Consider the following 5,338-nt stretch of genomic DNA (forward strand, 5'->3'; position numbering starts at 1 on the left):
TTTGTGGACCCCTGACAAGGTCTTGGGGGATCCCGCAGATCCTTGGACCACACTTTAAGAAACATGGCCAGTACACCATACAGATTTAGAATTATTAGAATGTCATCTTTCTCCACTTGGTCCCCTTTACACATGGTGGGACTGTAACTGGCTGGAATTCTGAGAATTGTGATTTCAGAAAAAAATGTTTTTGTGTTATTTACGCCCAAATATGCTAAAATTGTAGTAAATATTATGTCCACTTACATAGTAATGAGTTCTAGTGACACTAGTAAGAGTTATCTCTATATAAACAGACATTAAGTTTGGGGGAGCATTTTCTGGTTCATATAGTCTGCTCCAAGAAATTGCCCATTAGTTTTTTCTTTCTCTAGAATGGCTTTTATTCAGTTATTTTTCTCATAGATGTCTTATCTTCTTTGCTTTCTTACAAAAGCAGTTTTTCTTACAAATGTGCCAAGGTCAGTCTCCCTCAATCTTCTCTGATTTGCTACAAGGCTAACATGCACTCGGGGCAATTTCAGTTCAAGAGAATTAAAATTATTTTTTGTTTGGAAGTAGAAAGGAGGGTGGCAAATGGTGGCTGTGTGGGAGATATGTCCTGTAAACGAAATGCACTGACATAATTTCTCTTTCTCCTTTTTAATATAAGGGGAATAGTTGCCTGATTGGTGGTCACTAATCTGGGGTAAAAATATTGCAGTCCTTGGAATGAAATCATTTATATCCATAAGCAGGATTTCCCCAAACTTTACATGTACTTTCTAGATATATTGAACTTTAATAAACTTCATCCTTAGTTGTGCAGGTTGGGACTTATAGGAAATGAAGACCAACACACCTGGAATGCTCCACGTTTAAGAAGAGGAGCAGAAGAGAACAAACTCTGGAACAAAAGGGCAAAATGTAATGGAACAGAAGTAAAAGTGATGAGATGGTTACCAGATCTGAATACATCTGCACAGCAATGAAAACGTGTGCACATGAGTCATTGGGTCATGAAAAGAATGTAAACACTGCCTTGCTGGACCAGGTCAGGGTCCATCTAATCTCACTCTCTAACACTAACCAGCAAGATGCTTTTGAAAAGATTTTTTCCCTGCCCTGATTTAGCACAGTACAATCTTGGAATGTAGCACTGTAGTTTCCTGCCAGACCAGGGGTGAGGTGTATTTCTGAGGTGTGGGCCATGCATCTCAGCTGCTTTGCTTGGCCAGACAAATATCTTCAGCCACTCTACTAGCAAGAAATTTACGTAACAGCAACATTTCATGTTATATTAACAGTGCTGTTGTCAGGCCTCAAGAACCAAGGAAGTTGTGTGGAATTAGTTCCAAGCAATTTCCTTTATGGTTCCTCGCCTATAGACAGAAATCTTGTCAAATTAAAGCAACTATTTGCATCACCACAGATCTACTGTGAGAATTGGGAGGATCCTGTGTAACTCTCTTTCTCCTGACCAAACTATCTAAGCTTCACTACATCCTTGCCCTCTGGAATGCAGCCCCTCCCTCCTGGGAATCCAGACTACATATCTCCACATCTGGTGAATTATTGTGAATATGAGGTATTAGCAGTAACGGCCTAATAGAAAATAACAAGCAAAAGTTCATGTATTTTTTAACTCTTGTTTCCCAGGCATCCTAACTAATAGCTATGCCTTCCTCTCAAGGCATTAAATCTATCGGCCAATTTCTTTTACCAAGTTATTACTTCTTCCTTCAGTGGCTAATACAAATGGCTTAAGAAGATAGTACATGCCATTAAGAAACACTAACACAAAAGGAAAAGAGATTGGAAAGGTAGAGGAAAAAGCTAACCCGGGCATTAGTTCTTAGTTTCATACAGTTGCATAATAATCAATAAAGATGAAAACAATTTTAAAAGAAGCCAATAAATTTCTGGTGTATCAATAGAGTGAATGCCATAATCTATTTTCCCATCTTTTTCTTTACTGTGGCCTCATTTAATAATTGAACAACCCAACTGTTCAATGTATATGAACCAGACAACATTGTCTATTATATTGACTCCAAAAAAACCTGTTAAAGCACTTGGGGCAATGTTGCAAATACAGAAACACAAATAAAGAATGGTCATGATTCCAAGCCAAATATCAAACTGGTTTACTTGCAGTGATGAAATTTTTAAAAAATGCCAAGATAGATGAATGAAAAGGAAGGAGCAGTGTGTAGAAGATAAGATTGAAAACAGCAACTTATATGTTAACAATGACGGGTGGAACTGCATTTTATGTGAAGGAAGTGCATGTATATTGAAATCTGAATTATAAGAATTGGAGGATGAGGATTCAGTTCAATGGATAACAATATGAAAAAAGGATACTTGTGGGGCAGAAAATCTGGACGGTTCTTTTCTGGCCCAGATTATAGAATCTGGGAAGGTGTGTGTGTGTGTGTGTGTGTGTGTGTTTTGAGAAAAATGGTTGAACACCAGACTAAATATAAAAAAACCAACTGTTTAATAAACTAAGCTTTTTAAAAAAAATTTATTTTTCCAAACTCTCCCCCATACATGTACCGTGATATTTATCAGATGTTAACATACATTCTTTTTACATTCATATATAAGATACTTTTAATAAAATGAAATAAATACATACACATGACTTTTGGTGTTGCTAGCCCATTTAATAAACTAAGCTTGCCGACGTCATCAGAGTGGAATGCCAGAGGTTCGAACACCTGCTTATAAGACCAGCTGTTTCTGTGCTATGCTCATATATATATTCACATTGGGAGATTTTAACTACATAGTAAGTGTTGGAAAATAAACTCAGTCAAGATTGAAAATTCTCAAAAAAACAGCAGTCTTCATGATTATTTCATTTTCCAGAAATATACATCATGGAACAAGAAAAGTCCACTGGGAATATATTAATGTTCACTAGATACATGAATTAAATGTAATTTGCCTCATATTTATTTAAGAAAATGAAGAGGCTTCCTCAATCTGTTCTTCAGCCTTGAAGTTTTCTGATGATCTCTACTTCCAACCAAAGTTAACTTCTGGAGGCAGCATGGTGCTGTGCTTAACTCAGCCTAGAATGCCTACTCAACGTTTAGATTTAGTACAATTCAATAATTTTAATTCTCCTGTTTTACCCCCAAGCAAATACCTGATTTCTTGATCATTGTACTGGTGGACAGCAATGAAATGACAGATATGCTATGTGAAGAGGGATATCTGTGAGACATTGATTTCTGCACACACACACACCCCATCTGTCTTTAAACAGTATATCTTTTAATTGTGAGCCTGATGTTGTGATCCAAGCCAAATGTATAGTAAAATATTTTTCCAGTGATACAAAGTTGTCCCTTCCAACTCTGTTATTCTGTTAAAGCTAACTAAATGAACAGAAAAAGTTTATCTTCCAGAAAATCAGAATTATTCATCAGATTAATAGTCTATTAATTTAAGTGACTAATATTTGATCTGAATGTATTGTATCAGAAATGCATATTTACGTGTGAGTCAGTTTACTGAACTCAATAAATCTTACATCTAAACAAAAGCACAGAAGTTCACTGTTAAAAGCTAAACTCATGCATGCTATACAATGTTACTATTGTAGCTCTTAGTGTAGCCAACAGGTGTCAGTATGGATCACAAAGCCAATAGATCTCCTGAGAAGGTAGTGGGTCTAAGAACTATAGTTTGTTTCAGAGTTTAACTTTGCAAATGTTTGTTAATTGTTAAAAATCCTGTTAAAGTCTCTATAATTGGAAAAAAAACTGTGTCTCTTTGGTGGAAAAAATGACGTTGATGCAAACATTTCTTTTTTTTTTTTTATTGAATTTTTTTCAAAAATTTTACAAATAAACATCCACCCCCCCCTCCCAAACCACCCCACCCTCCCCCCCCCGACTTCCCAGAACTGAATATAGGATTATTTAACAAATTTTAAAAAATAACGTATACAATTTATAAGATAATTAATAATAATAATAAAAATCATAATAATATATATATAATAATAATATACGTAAAAAAAAGGAAGAAGAAAAAAGGGAAAAAGAAAAGAGAGAGAGAAAGAAAAAAGAAAGAGGTAGGCGAAAAATAAAACATATATAGAAAAGTATATAAATAATAATACAGAAGAAGAAAGAAAGAAAGAAAGAAAAAACAATCATTACAAGTTATAAAAAGGCTAAATAATATTTTTCCATATCTAAATTATGTTGTATAAAATTTATCCATTTTTCCCATACCGCAAAAAATTTCTCTTGAGATTGCTCCTTTAAAAAAGCCGAAATCTTTGCCATTTCTGCCAAATACGAAACTTTATAAAACCACTCTTGTAAAATAGGCAAGGATTCCTTCTTCCAATATTGTCCTATTAACAGCCTAGCGGCTGTAATCAAATTTAGCATCAATATAACCTCCCTAGCATCACAATCAGTAACAATACCTAATAAAAATAATTGCGGAGTAAATTTTACCCTCCTTCTAAAAATTCTCTGAATATTCCACCATATCTTAATCCAAAAAGCTTTTATATGCTTACACGTCCACCAGATATGATAATAAGTAGCATCCAAGTGTCCACATCTCCAGCATTTCGGCTGTAAATTAGAGTACATAATGGACATTTTCTTTGGATCAAGGTGCCATCTATAAAACATCTTATAAAAATTCTCTCTTAAATTTTGCGCTTGTGTGAATTTAACATTTCTTGTCCAAATAAGTTCCCAAGTATCCATTGAAATCGATTCACCAATATTCTGTGCCCATTTAATCATACAATCTTTAACTAATTCAGATTCTGAGTCCAATTCCACTAAAACCCCATAAACTCTCTTAATATGGGTTGGCCTTTGATCTCTTACTTGTTTTAGGAGAGTTTCATCTTCTCTAAGCCAGCCCATTTTACAATCCATCTTCCATCTGTCCACTATTTGTCTATATTGAAACCATGAATAAGTTAGATTTTCATGTATTAGTTCTTCCAAAGATTTTAACTGCCAGTCTTGGCCATCCCATCTAAGTAACTGTGCATAAGAAACCATATCCATATTAACCCCTTTCCTTATACCTTCTATGGCATGCCGAGGTATAGCCCATAATGGTATTTTAAAATCAAATTTATAATACTTCCTCCACACTCTAAGCAAAGAGATTCTTATAATATGAGACTTAAAAACCCAATCCACTTTTTTATTAAATATTAAATAGGCATGCCATCCAAAAAGTAAATCCCAACCTTCCAAATGAAGTATTTCTATATTTGTTAAATTCACCCAATCGCTAATCAATGTTAGTACTACAGCATCATAATACAATTTCATATTTGGTACCTTGAGTCCACCTCTCT

Source organism: Crotalus tigris, unplaced genomic scaffold, assembly GCF_016545835.1.
Source record: "Crotalus tigris isolate CLP2741 ecotype Arizona unplaced genomic scaffold, ASM1654583v1 scf7180000018371.15429387391:27106975, whole genome shotgun sequence".
Lineage (NCBI taxonomy): Eukaryota > Metazoa > Chordata > Lepidosauria > Squamata > Viperidae > Crotalus > Crotalus tigris.